Source organism: Papaver somniferum, chromosome 2 (genome assembly GCF_003573695.1).
Source record: "Papaver somniferum cultivar HN1 chromosome 2, ASM357369v1, whole genome shotgun sequence".
In the NCBI taxonomy this organism is placed as follows: Eukaryota; Viridiplantae; Streptophyta; class Magnoliopsida; order Ranunculales; family Papaveraceae; genus Papaver; species Papaver somniferum.
The window spans coordinates 61,139,299-61,153,309 of NC_039359.1; the positions used below are offsets into that span (position 1 = coordinate 61,139,299).

At 36.5% G+C, this 14,011-nt stretch overlaps 1 long non-coding RNA gene across 3 annotated transcripts; it reads left to right on the forward strand.

Moving 5' to 3' along the window:
* The first annotated feature begins 1,352 nt into the window (after positions 1-1,352).
* LOC113347808 lies at positions 1,353-11,591 on the forward strand. Of its 3 annotated transcripts, none has more exons than XR_003359258.1 (3): positions 1,353-9,000; positions 9,080-9,183; positions 10,176-11,591. It is a non-coding gene; the product is annotated as an uncharacterized LOC113347808 (long non-coding RNA). The 3 variants fall into 3 exon arrangements; XR_003359259.1 differs by lacking the exon at positions 10,176-11,591 and having other exon boundaries at positions 1,353-6,566; positions 6,681-9,000; positions 9,080-9,458; XR_003359260.1 differs by lacking the exon at positions 10,176-11,591 and having other exon boundaries at positions 1,353-1,588; positions 6,316-9,000; positions 9,080-9,458.
* Positions 11,592-14,011: the final 2,420 nt, after the last annotated feature.

Sequence of the window (14,011 nt, forward strand, 5' to 3'; positions counted from 1 at the left end):
AAATGGACCAATCCAAATATTGGCTCAAATAAATTTTTGTGAGGTGCACACACGAAGAAAAAGTTCCTTCCCAAATTAGTGTCTACTTTTAAGTGCTCATCATTCTTTACTCTACAGCAAAACAAAAAGACAAAAACAAATAAGCAACTAACCGAGTAGATAAATATGGATTATCACCACTGATTTGGAATTTCAACTACTAAATGACTGATTGCAGAACTTTCAATGTCTAGTCCATTACAAACAACCAACTTGCATCAAATTCTACCAAATTATAACTCCAGTGCTAGCAATCACGAGGCTAAATGCAAATAGACCCTTCCAAAAATATAACACTTAGTTGTCAATCATTAAACTCATGGCTTGCCGGTCAGAATTGGGTGAAACACCAAGTAACTTGAATTTAAAATCATGAGAATCTGGTGAGTTAGGTATTTCTGCAAACATCTTATGTGCAGTTTGTTGCTATTGATATTTAAACTCACTGTATCTCCTTTCACGACTACAGAACTAAGTGAAAATCTTTAAAACAACAACAAATTAACTAAAAGAAATTCACATAGTATTGTGATGCAATTATGTTTAGATAAAAGATATCCAACAATGAATGGTACCAAGAAGAATAGGAACGACACAACCAGATAAACAATAACAGTACCTACCGTTCACGGCTACCATCAAATATACTTTTTTCACTGTCTTGCTTCTGCTATTTTCGGTTCTTACAAATCCTTCTTATCCTCTATTTCCTCAAACACCACAACCAGAACCCACTATCAGCATCACCATCTCTCATAACCAAATCAATGGCGACGCATCATTTTTCGACCAAATCCAAAATGGATTGATATCCAATTTCTGAAGCTCGTCTTCTATTCTATGTCGTGAAAATACCAATCTTTCCTGTTCTTCTTGAATTCACCCTAAAAAATTTGAATCGACAATTTCTCATAAGAAAAAAAATTCCTCCTCCAATTAAACTACTGTCGTCAAGAATCATACTCTCAACTCATATAGATGTTGCTTCTGTTGCTGCAAATCCCTTCTTCTATTCTCTTTCTCTCGTCGAAGTAATTGGGACTTCCGCCTTTAAAAGATGAGAAAAAACTGGTAGAACCTAATTTCCTAAATTACGGGCTTCTGTGAAATTTTCACCTAAAAATTGGGTGCACGTCTGAAATTTCACATCCGTGGATTTGAGGATGGGAAAAGATTGGAAAATGGGTGTGGTGGTAGTTTCCACTTAAATTATAGAGGTTTAACTGTAGATGCTAGATTAGAAGCCCATTGGACACTTCGCCTTAAAAGTTAAAAGAAAAGGTAAAGAAAGAAAATAGATCGGAGTTCCGAGTTCGGAGCTTTTTCTTGCCATCATTTTTCTTCCTGGTGATTTTACTCCGCCGTAACTAAACATGATCAAATCACGTAACTAGTGAGCTCAATGGAGTTAGTGGTTTCACTTAATTTCTGATGGTGTTCACGATGGTTGGCTTTGTAAATGAGGCAAGTGATTTTCACTCAATTTATCGATGTGATTTTTATCAATCGATGGGTTTATGCTAATGCACTTGGTGCATGTTTTGATCAGGTATTTTTATTACAATTACATCCTTGAATAGTGAAGCTAGGGTTTATACCCAGTTAGGGCTTTGTGAAAATTTGAGGATTTGACTTTATTTCAGTTGATATTAAGTCATGGGATAGCTCCATTTTACATCATTTCCACCGTGTTTATGAATCTGAATTGTTTGAATTGATAAGTTATGGTGCCAGTTGTAGAATTAACATTCTTCATGTTAAGAATTTGGGGCTTTCCCCCAAATTCTGTTTATACGGTCTAAGTCGACCCATTTTGTGGTTATTTGCAGGGAGATTTTATGGTTTATAACTGGCTTGTGAGTAGATATTCTTGTCCTTGAGTATATTAGTGGGTTGAATCACTCCATTTGACTTTATGTTTAGTCTTTTGATTTTATTTTCGATCAAAATAGTGTTCCAATAGATTATTTTCGATTTCTTAAGAAAATGGATGAAATACTTGGGATGACTTTTAACAAGAAATGCTGTGATAATCTTATTTCATATTTCTTCTTGTCTTTACGTGGTATGAGATAATCATGTGATGTGCTGGATTAGTTGATAGTAAGAACTGTGTTGGTGCTGCTGCTTAAGTACGAAAGGAAATGCATTTCATTATCATGACTTCTTACAAGGGATTTTTTACTTAATGCATGGAAATCTTAAGACTTTAGTATCTGTGGTTGAATGGTTTAGACCATTATTTTTATTCAATATCTATATTCATTTGTATCAGCACATTTTTTGATGTCGGATTATGCTTTAGTACGAAATGAATTCTGTTTTATATTGATTGATGGGTTAACCTGAGGTGTTTGTAGCTGATGGAATGTTTTGAACTGGAGACTTATAATTTTTGACTACTCTTAAGGTGTTGTTTACAGCAACATTCTCTAGACCATCTTGCACAGTAAGAAGAGTGAAATTGGTCACACCTACTGTACTGAATATTTTGTTCTTGCAATAGTTTGCTTGCTAGACTAAGTGACTAACTGAACGTGTTTGAGATGAGATTTTATTGTAGAATCGCAAAGAAAACAAAAACCCAAACGTTCAGTTATTGCTAGTGGCGGGTTACTATGTATCTTACGAATTTCTGCCGTTTGCTTCCTTGGTTTGATCTATATGCCATATCAATGATTGGTTTGACAGTGTCATATTGGACCTTTTACCTCTGCTGTTTAACATCTATTATGAGATCTAGGAAAGCTACTAGCGTTGGCTTATTAGCTTGTGAGATGATTACTGTCGACTGTTTGTGGCAATAAAGAACTGACAAATATTTGCCTGTTTAACCTCCTATGGACCTAGACAAAATGAATGCATTTTCTTCCGCGGAAATGCATGATGTCCTAATGAAATTCACGTGTAGAAAGTTTGGCTAGTATCCTATGTTTTCTTATCAACTGTTGTCTAATAAGCTTTTCACCTCCTATGGTGCCACTTTGTCTTTTATTGATCTATTTTTATTATAAGGAATATGCATCTCATAAAGATCAGTAGCATACTAAGCAGGGCTAAGCCGTGTGTATGGGTGTCAACGACGTGATCCTGACTTTAGTTTTGTTATTACTCTACTGAAATTGAAATGCATAGCATTTGTCGTGATGGCATGTCCATTTTACATTGGCCTCATGATGTTGTACATTTGGTCTCTACCACCCCTTGGCATAGTACTTTTTAGACTGAACTTCATATCAAATCATAATGTTGTTTGTGCATTCATATTATACTTCGTTGTTGTCCGATCTTGATATGATATTTCACGCGGTTTGTATAGTATAAATAGTCCAGTTGTTTACATGATTTTTTGTTTATGGCCTGACGATGGTTAAGGATATGTACCTCATAGTGGTAAGTGACATACTTGAGTTTTGTGTTCCGCGTAGTTGATATCGTACTAACCTTGTTAGAATATTCTGTATCAATTTTTACGACTCTCCTTGTTAGCAGTATTTGTGTTTATATGGGTGTATTATGTTGAGTCCCGTATATGGTTAGCTGCTTGTCATGAATTTAGTGTATTAAATGTAGACATCCTTAACAAGCTCCAAGTCTTCAATGATGTCATGCAGGTTATTCTTGTTCTGCGTGGTTTAGTGTTTTTGGGTTAATGTGGTTAAGCCTTCTTATGGTATTAAAGTATATATGTTTACTGTGTAATCATTAAATTTGTCACTTTTAGATGATTTCCTTAACTGTATTCATGCCGCCGAGACACTTAAAATCTAGCCAGCTATGGTAAATGGTTGCTTTGCCACTCTAAAAGTTATTATCAGTAGATACCATTTGTCAAAGTGAGAGGTTTCTTAATGTTTGTCAGTAATGGTAAAAAAGGGTTATGGGTTGTGAACTTATTAGTACGGTGCTCCAGCATCTTATATTCTTATCCTTTAGATATCGTTTGGTAATGTGATAAGCTAGGGATCGTCTTTGCAACGCAGTTCATACTATCTGTTGTTAGAGATAGTTGCTGCTATTAATATATGATATACTATCTATCACTGCTAGTTACCAAGTAGTTATCATCTAGTAAGAGATAGTTATTACCATTGTGGGTAGTTCATACCATCTACAAAGACTGGTGAACTACGGTCGTGCTTGGTCCCTGTCGAGCTATGGGGGATGGTACGCAGGCAGTCGTTTTGCGGTTCAGCACATATCTGCGAGGTTGTTCATATCGTCTGAAAAGAGTTGGTTACTGCTGGGAAGTTCATACCATTTATTCGGAGATGATTGCAGCCTTGGCAGTGCATATATATCGCTGGTAAGAGGTAGTTGCAGTGCTGTCTGTTCATACTGTCCAGTGAGGAGATGATTGCTGCTTTCCACCAGTTCATATAATCTGATAAACTACGTAAAACGTGAGATGGAGATGTTGCCATTTGCGGTATTTCATAGCATCTGAGAAGTATGGTTGCTGTCATGGTGGCTGTTCATACCATCGATCTAGAGATGATTATCAGCTTTGTTGAGTAGTTCATATTGGCTTTTGAGGCATTTGCCCAGAGTTGAGAAGAACTTGTTCAGAGCCTCCACGCCGCTTTAGGTAGAGCATTGTTGAACTCACTAAGAGTCTAAGACTTAGGTCTTTAATTCCAAGACCACCATATTTCCACTCAATTGATTGATGTGATTGTTATCAATCAATGGGTTTATGCTATTGCACTTGATGCATGTTTTGATCAGGTATTTTTGTAAGCATAGTAAAGCTAGGGTTTATACCAACTTAGGGCTTTGTGAAAATTTGCGGATTTAACTTTAAATTCAGTTGAATTAAGTCATAGGATAGCTCCATTTTACATCATTTCCACCATGTTTATGAATCAAAATTGTTTAAAATGATAAGTTATGCTGCCAAGTTTTAGAATTAAGATTCTTCGTGGTAATAATTTGGGGCTTTTCTCCAAATTCTGTTTATAGGGTCTAAGTTGACCTATTTTGTGGTTGTATAAAGAGAGATTTTGAGATTTAGAACTGGCTTGCGAGTAGAAATTCTTGTCCTTGAGTTTATTGGTGGGCTGAATCACTCCATTTGAGTTTATATTTAGTCTTTTGATTTTGTTGGTCTCAACTACATAAAAATTGTGCCATTGACTTTGTTAGATTATTTTCAATTTCTTAAGAAAATGGATGAAATACTCGATGACTTTAACAGCAGATGCAGTGATTATCTTATTTCCTATCTCTTCTTGGGTTTACATGGAATGAGATAATTGTGTGTTATGCTGGATTAGTTGATAGTAAGTACTGTGTTGGTGCTGCTTAAGTACGAAAGGAAGTGCATTTTTTTATCGTAACTTCTTCCAAATGCAGTGATTTTTACCTAATATGTGGCCGTGAAATCTAAAGATTTTATTATCTGTGGTTGAATGGTTAGACCGTTGTTTTTATTCAGTATCTATATTCATTTGTATGAGCGCATGTATTGGTGTCGGATTGTGCTTTAGTATGAAATGAATTTTGTTTTTATATTGATTGATGGGTTAACCTGAGGTGTTTGTAACTGATGGAATGTACTGGACCGAAGACTTATAATTTGTAAATGTTAATACCATGAAATTTTACACTACAGAATGCTAGATTTATGTCCGGACACTTGGTCTGGGAAAATATAGATGATCTCACCATGACAACTCTTTAGGTGTTGTTGACAGCAACTTTCTCTAGGCCACTTTGCACAACAAAACAAGTGAAATTGGTCGCACCGATTGTAGTGAATATTTTGTTCTTGCAATAGTTTGCTACTTTGCTTGCTAGACTAACTGAAGTAACGAACGTATTTGAGATGAGATTTTGTAGTAGAAATGTAAAGAAAACAAAGACCCAAACGTCCAGTTATTGCTAGTGGCGAGGTTACTAAGTATTTTTGAATTCCTCCGTTTTAGCTTCCTTGGTTTGATCTGTATTCCATATCAATGATTGGTTTGACTGCGTCATATCGGACTTTTACATCTGCCGTTTAGCATGTATTATAAGATTTCTAGGAAAGCCTGGCATGTGAGATGATTACTGTCGACTGTTTGTGGCAATTAGAAATGACAAATGTTTGCCTGTTTACCCTCTTTGGACCTGGAAAAAATGGATGCATTTTCTTCTGTGGAATTGCACGAGGTCCTATTAAAATTCACGTTTTGAAAGATTGGCTAGTATCAATCCCATCTTTTCTTACTGTTGACTAATAAGCTTTTCACCTCCTACGGTGCCGCTTTGTCTTTAATGATTTATTTTTATAAGGAAACTGCGTCTCATAGGGATCAGTAGCAGACTAAGCAGGACTAAGCCGTGTGTATGGGTGTCGACGACGTGATCCTGACTTTGGAGTTTGTTATTATTCTACCAAATTTGTAAAGAGTTATGTCAGAACTTGGCCTGTGCTGGATATGCTAGAGGAATCAAGGAAATGCGTGGTCATTTGTCGTGCTTGCGTGTCCATTTTTACATTGGCCATGGTGTTGTACGTTTGGTCTCTACCACCCCTTGGCATGGTACTTTCTAGACTGACTTTTATAACGATTCATCATAATGTTTTTTGTGGATTAATATTACTTTTCATTGTAGTTCGATCTTGATATAATATTTTATTTGGTTTGTGTAAATAGTCCAGTTGGAAATCAACAAGCTCCGAGTCTTCAATGATGTCATACAGGTTATTCTTGTTTTGCGCGGTTTAGTACTTTAATGTTGAAATTAGATTGGTTACGCCTTCTTATCGTATTAAAGTATATATGTCTATAACAGTCAATTTGTATACTCATTAAATTTGTCACTTTTAGACGATTTCCTTGACTGTATTCATGCCGAGGCACTTAAAGTTATCTGGCCAGCATTTTGATGGTACAGAATTACTTTGCCACTCTAAAGGTTATTATATGTAGATGCCATATGTGCAAATGGGAGGTTGCTTAATGTTTGTTAGTAATGGTGAAAGAGTTATGGGTTGTTATAAAAATATTGGTATGGTGTCTCCGGCATCTCATTATTCTTATCCTTAAGATACCGTTGGTAATGTGGTAAGCTAGGGATAGTTGTTGCAACGCAATTCATACTATCCGTAAATAGAGATAGTTGCTGCTATGATAGGAAGTTCATACTATTTACCACAGGAGATGATTGCTACCTACCAAGTAGTTCATATCATCTAGTAAGAGATAGTTACTACCATTGTGGGTAGTTCATACTATCTACAAAGACTGATAAACAACGGTCGTGCTTGATCCGTTTCGAGCTATGGAGAAGGGTACGCAGGCAGCCGTTTTGCAGTTCAGCACATCTGTGCGAGGTTTTTCATATCGTCGGAAAAGAGTTGGTTAGTGCTTGGAAGTTCATACCATACGGAGATAATTGCAACCCTGGCTGTGCACATATATTGTGGGTAAGAGGTAGTTGCAGTACTGGCTGTTCATACTGCCTAGTGAGGAGATGATTGCTGCTTTCCAGTTCATATCATCTGATAAACTGTGCAAAACATGAGAAGGGATGATTGCTGCCATTCGAGGTAATTCATATCATCTGAGTAGGATGGTTGCTGTTATAGTGGCTGTTCGTACCATCGATCCAGTGATGGTTACTAACTCTGTTGAGTAGTTCATATTGGCTTTTAAGGCATTTTCCCAGAGTTGAGAAGAACTTGTGCAGAGCCTCCATGCAGCTTTAGGTAGAGCATTGTTGAAGACACTGAGAGTCTAAGACTAAGGTCTCTACCACCGTATTTTTTATCTTCACACAGCTTACTCCAAGTAATAATATATATTCTTTACCTGTAGACTCGCCTTGCCCATTCTTTACCTGTAGACTTGCCTTGCCCCACCAGAATTGTCTTTGGAGCTTGGAAGTAGAAAAGAGTAATACTAGACACACCGAGACGGTAGTCTGGGAACGAATCTAACGTCAGGCCGACTTTTATTTACAATCCTCAGGTTAAAAATCAAATTGGCAGTTTCTTCTACTGATCTTTAACCTGAAGATTGTAAATAAGTACCAATGCTTGCAGTTATCTCCTAACATTCCCAATATACCTGCCAACATTAATCTGTCCGAGATGCTGTTTTTACTGGGCTAGCAGGCACAATGTGTACTACAATTGTTGTGTAGGAGTGTATTGGTGATTGTTTCTTGGTTGAATTACCAAAATATGTGAGTGAAATTGATTTTCATTGTATGTGGTTTTATTGTCTCTAAGAAAGTGATTTTCATTTCACCCTTTTTGTACTGTTTTATTGATTCAGGATTATGAGAAAGGTTTAGTGATTGCAGTAATTCCTTTCACGGTTTCACCTCGAAGGGATCCATTTACTGATCTTTCGTTTGCCTTATTATATTTTTTTCTTCTTTTAATAAAGAATCAGTGACAGTGACATATTGATTCAAAGTGTTTTGAAGTATCTCATATTCCTATACAGACTCGACCATTTTATAATCTCGTACAAGGAAGTGAAGCTTTAGTTGTTTTTAAACATGATTCTGGAACTATGCCAATCCAGTCTTGCATATCAACCCCTAAAATCCCTGGACCATGGGAATTCTTTATTTGCTTGCTGAGATTTATGCTCTATCAAATCTAAAGATAAACCTCAAGTTTGAACATCTAGGTATATATTTCATCCCATTTGTTTATGGGAGCTTGCTTTGTTACATTCTTTCACGCAATCAATTTGATCTCACTGCACCTTTTTACTCATTTGGTTTTCCTTTATTATGTGTTTTGCATCCTAAGTTCTATTTAAGAATCTTGGAGTCAAGCTGACCTCGCTCTTGAAAGATCGTTCCAGGAAGTTGAAGGAGATCCTGACTTCTCCAAAAAAGATGTCACAGCCAGCCAACCCCTAGTTATTCCTGAAGTTAACGCACCAGTAAGTGTTGAACCACAACCTGAGATTGCGAATTAATCTCTTCCCGGGTCAGTCAAATGCATCACGTCAGGTTTGTACCTTTAACTGAACTTCAGATGTCTAAACTTCTTTCTCTAGTTGTTAACGTTCATTGCATATGGTAAATGTAGAATCCTACTCATCATCGTTCTCCATTGACTGAGGATGAAAAGATGCCAGCTTCAGTCTGGGGCTTCCTGTCACTCCGTCTCAGTCGCCATTTTCTGTTAGTCAGGTATGACTAAATTCTGTACTTTAGTTTTTGATCCTCGGTACTGCTTTGTTGATCGGCAAATTTGACTGAAATTATTTTCCAATGCCACCGCCAGGTAATTAGCTACAATTTTTGTTTATTTGCTATTTATCTTGGTTATATACCCGTCTTTTAGTACAAATGCTTATTATCTATTATATACATAAGTACCAATGCTTGCAGTTATCTCCTAGCATTCCCAATATACCTGCCAACATTAGTCTGTCCGAGATGCTGTTTTTACTGGGCTAGCAGACACAATGTGTACTACAAGTAATTGTTGTGTAGGAGTGTATTGGTGATTGTTCTTGGTTGAATTACCAAAATATGTGACTGAAATTTGATAAGTGAACTTAGTGCTGCTAATGTATGTGGTTTTGGAATTTGCTTTCTTTTTTTTCAGCTCTTATTTGGTTGTCATCGTTATCTTTATATCATGTTTCTGAAGATAATAGCAATTTCTGTATCTATTCTTTTTTAGTTTTATTTCCATCTCCTGGTACTGCCTTGGAGTTCTTTCTTCCTATCTCGCTGCAGTATTAGCTTTATTTTGTATTAGTCATCTCTGGATTCGTGGATTATATAAATCGTTACTATCAATGTAACTCTCTATTTTCATCTTGTCTGCGATAGTAGCTTTGGAAGTGCTACTATCAATCTAGTACTCGTCTGTTAACTTGGCTGTAGTAGTGATTCTGAAGTTTCAGTTCTTGAATTCTTCTTTATTTTCTTACCACTCAGTTCTCCTTTGTAATCCGAAATTTTGTCGTAGTCATTTCTGTGTCTCTCACAGTTTTGGCAGTCACTTTTCTCTTATTTCTTCGTAATAGTAAAGGATTTAGGACGTGGTTTGAACAGCAATTTGTTGCATAAGTGACAAGAATAGAATTAAATGCTTATTACTATACTAGGCTATTATCTTTCGTTACAGTTTGCTTCACTGCTTTTCTGATATGTTATCACTGTTTTTGCAGACAAGTATTACTTGTTTGATGCAGCGCGTGTACACATACAAAGGGTTTTATGCATGAATTACGCGATTAGGTTGCTAATGAGTTAGATGCACTTTAGGGTCTAGTGTAGAACAATGTACGCTAAATTCTAGTGGTGGTATGGACTGATTGGTAATGGTGGATGGAGCAGGTGATATGAAGGTGGTCATGAAGCGGTGAGTGGCTGGTGATAATGGTGGGCCGTGAATGAGCTGATGGGTTGGTTTTCTATTAGTGTAGGGTTGAGTTTGGTGTTTATCTTTACACAGCTTACTCCAAGTAATGATACATATTCTTTACCTTTAGACTTGCCCCACCAGAACTGTCTTGGAACTTGGAAGTAGAAAAGAGTAACTCTAGACACAGCCAAGGTTCAAATGGCTTGTCTTCATCTGCCTGATTCTACCTTGAAACAAATGGATTCAATCCAATGTTGGTATTGGTGGAATCACCGGCAACCAAGAGGTATGTCTTTCAATTCTTGGCCTTCTGTTTGTTATCCTAAACGTGATGGTAGGTTGGGGTTTAAGAATCTACGAGCTACAAATGAAGGTTTCTTAACTAAGTTAGGTTGGGGCATGATTAACAATCCTGAGGCTAAATATTCTCATAATCTTAATCTGCTTCATGAAGTTCTCACAACTAAAGGCTCTTGGGTCTGGCAAAGCATACAAAGGGTGTTAAAATGGGTCAAACAATTCCATGTTTAGGAGATAGGGGATGGCACTGATGTAAGAGCTTTCCATGATAACTGGATTCCCAGTACTGCCATTAATACTTCAGCCACTCACTCTTCTACTTTATTAGATGTTAAGGTCAGCTCATTTATACTTCCGGCGTCTTATTCCTGGGATGTGTTTGCTCTTCAGCAATATTTTTCTCCAAGTCAGGTGCAAACTACCACTTCTATTCGTCTTTCTAATGCTGGTCATGATACTCTGCGATGGTCTTTAACTAACAGTGGTGACTTTACTCTAAAGTCATAATAAAGCAGCTGACCAGCTTGCTAAGTTTGCGAGGTCTCAAGTTTGTAATATACAATGGTGGTACACTCCGCCAGTTGTGCTCCAGCCTCCAGTCTACTGTTACTGGATCTCTGTAAGTTCTGGTTTGTTGAATGAAAGTTGTGTTCCTTTTCAAAAGAAGAAAAGAAGAAAAAACAGCCAAGAATCACCCGTTCCTATGATAGATAGACAGGGAAAATATACGTCTGTATTTTCATTCACTCCTAGTTAGCTTCGGGAAGGTAAAAGGGTGATGAACAACGAGTCAAGGGCCGATTATTGTTCTTAATACGTAACATATATCATAAAATGGTAAGAATAGGCAATCAATCATAACTCTTACATATTAAATCAAGATCAGGAATCATAGAACCGAAATGAAAAATTGAAAGAAAAACCCAAATATTTAAGTTTTGATGCCCACAAGAATCCCCCAACATAAATTGATCCTCACAAACAGGAAGATGAACAGAGGAAAAGCACTCAAAGGAATTACCGGTAACTGAATATTAACTGATATTTCTCTGTAGCATATAGTCATTTGATAGTTATTGGGTATTGTTAAAAAGAAATGCTAAATCTTGAATGACTCACCATCTTGAAAAATGTCGAGGTCAGTGAATACTTTAAAGAATATCTGGCCAATTTTTGATATGTTCAATCACTCACCATCTTGAAAAATGTCTAGACTTATTGATTTCTATGCTGGGTTCCATCACAAACCAAATTTTTTGATAACCAAAAGTTTATTCCACAAAAGAAACGCAGTAAGACATTTTGTTTGTTGAAGAAACAAAACAAACAAAAAATGCTAGTAAAATAAATGCTGTTAGAGATGAATTTATGGTTATGGTAATAGTTAAGTGAGATATCCACATCCTTGACGTAGACGAGGCGACTACTAGCAGGTTTCTTAGTCTTCCACATGTGATGGCCTGATGGTTGTTGCAGGAGTTACTAATGAATGTCATGCTAAAATGGTAAAAAAGATTAGGTTGGGAGTCGGATGAATAAAAGGAAACAACTAAATGCAGTAGAAAATAAAGTGCGATTCTTATTATAGTAAGCTAGCACTGGAAAGCCTTAATTGCCACCAGCAAGACCCTAGTCATTGCAAATTTCATTTCAACAAATATAACAGATCTCAATTTCATAGTTTTTAAGCAAGAATTGAAGCAGCTGTCTTATAAATCCTTCCACTGAATCCTCTGGAATCTAGATAAACAGATTTCTTCTCTTTATTATCTAAATACAAGTGAAAGTTAGGCAACAGTGCTAATGGAGTTGTTTGAAGATCCTGAAGTCTTGAATGCACAACAAAAGATCAAAGAAATATTAAGTGTTGTAAGTATCAAAGAATTTGTGAAAACAATTCTGAAAGCATGTCCAAAAAAATTCTTCTGCATCTTCTTTCTCATCCTCCCTCTTTCATTTCTACAATTATTCTTAGAAACTAATAACCTAGCACTCGCTATCGTTATTGGAGATCTATATATTGATGCATCACCACCTGAATCACTACTTCCATATAAACAAATCATTCGCGCATATTCTAGCGTCAATCATTATTTGAAACTGAATTCCATCCAGTTCTGCGTCTACCTTATTTTGTTCTTTGCCTTCTATCTCCTGTCTGTCTCTGTTATGACCATCACTGTAGCTTCTCTTTACCTTTCCAAACCCTTGTCTTACATTTCTATTCCCTACGCTATTCCTAGTATCTTAAGACGTCTTGCAATCACCTTTCTTCATGCCTTACCCCTCATTTTGCTAAACTACATAGCTTACTTGGTTGTTTTTACTCTGTTTTGTACAATTCTTACTTTGATTTGTACAATACCAGAAATCAATCATGTCATGGTAGTCGTCATAGGGATCATATTCGCTCTCATCTATCTTTATTTCATCTTGGTTGTTCAAGGGCGGCGTTTTATAGCATGGTGGAACTTTGCCAACGTGGTTTCGGTTGTTGAACCGAACATATACGGTTCAGAAGCTATAAATAAGAGTAACCAATTGTTAAGCGAGAAGAAAATTAATTGGAGGGCTCTTGCAACAATCTACTTGTGTACTGTTTATGAAATTGTTTGTATTGCTAACATTGTTATGGTGTATCATATGAACATCATAGTAAGGGTATTGATCTGTTCGTTATTTGTCATGGCACTGGCAGTGGTGAATTTGTTGGGGTTAACTGCTCAAAATCTCATGTATTACCAAAATCAAGTGATTGACAAAGGAATCTCGAATGAATGCGTTTCAGAGATGAAGGGGGTTGTTTCGATCAAAATGGAGGTGGTTGTTCGAAATGATAATCTTGTTGAAAGCATTCAGTTGGAAGTTTAAGCGATGTGCTAGGAATGTTATTGAGTATGTTGCCAAGGGATTCGAAGTTCCAAACATTTACTTTCAGTGCTTGTTTTATGTTGTTGGTTTCTTATATTCTACCTACGTTGTAGTGTGTCTAATGCTTACAGCTTTTGGTTTTGCTTATTTCCAATAAACTGATTTTGTTGAATATTGAAAGGAAAAATGGTGGATGTCGTATGTAGTTTGCCAGGTTTAATTTAATTTTATGCTATAACTATTCGCGTTACAACGAATTTGCTTCCCATATGTAACGTTTATTTGTTTTTTCCAAATCATCTCTCTGTGTTTTCATGGTAGAATTCTTGTTCAATAATGCTAATTAATTAACCTTGTTTTGAGATGCATTCATTTCCATAATCCGTGTTTGTGCTTGAGCTGCTAGTATCATTTCGACTAAGATAATTCTCTGTTTTGTCTACCATGAGGAACCCTTTTCAGTGTATT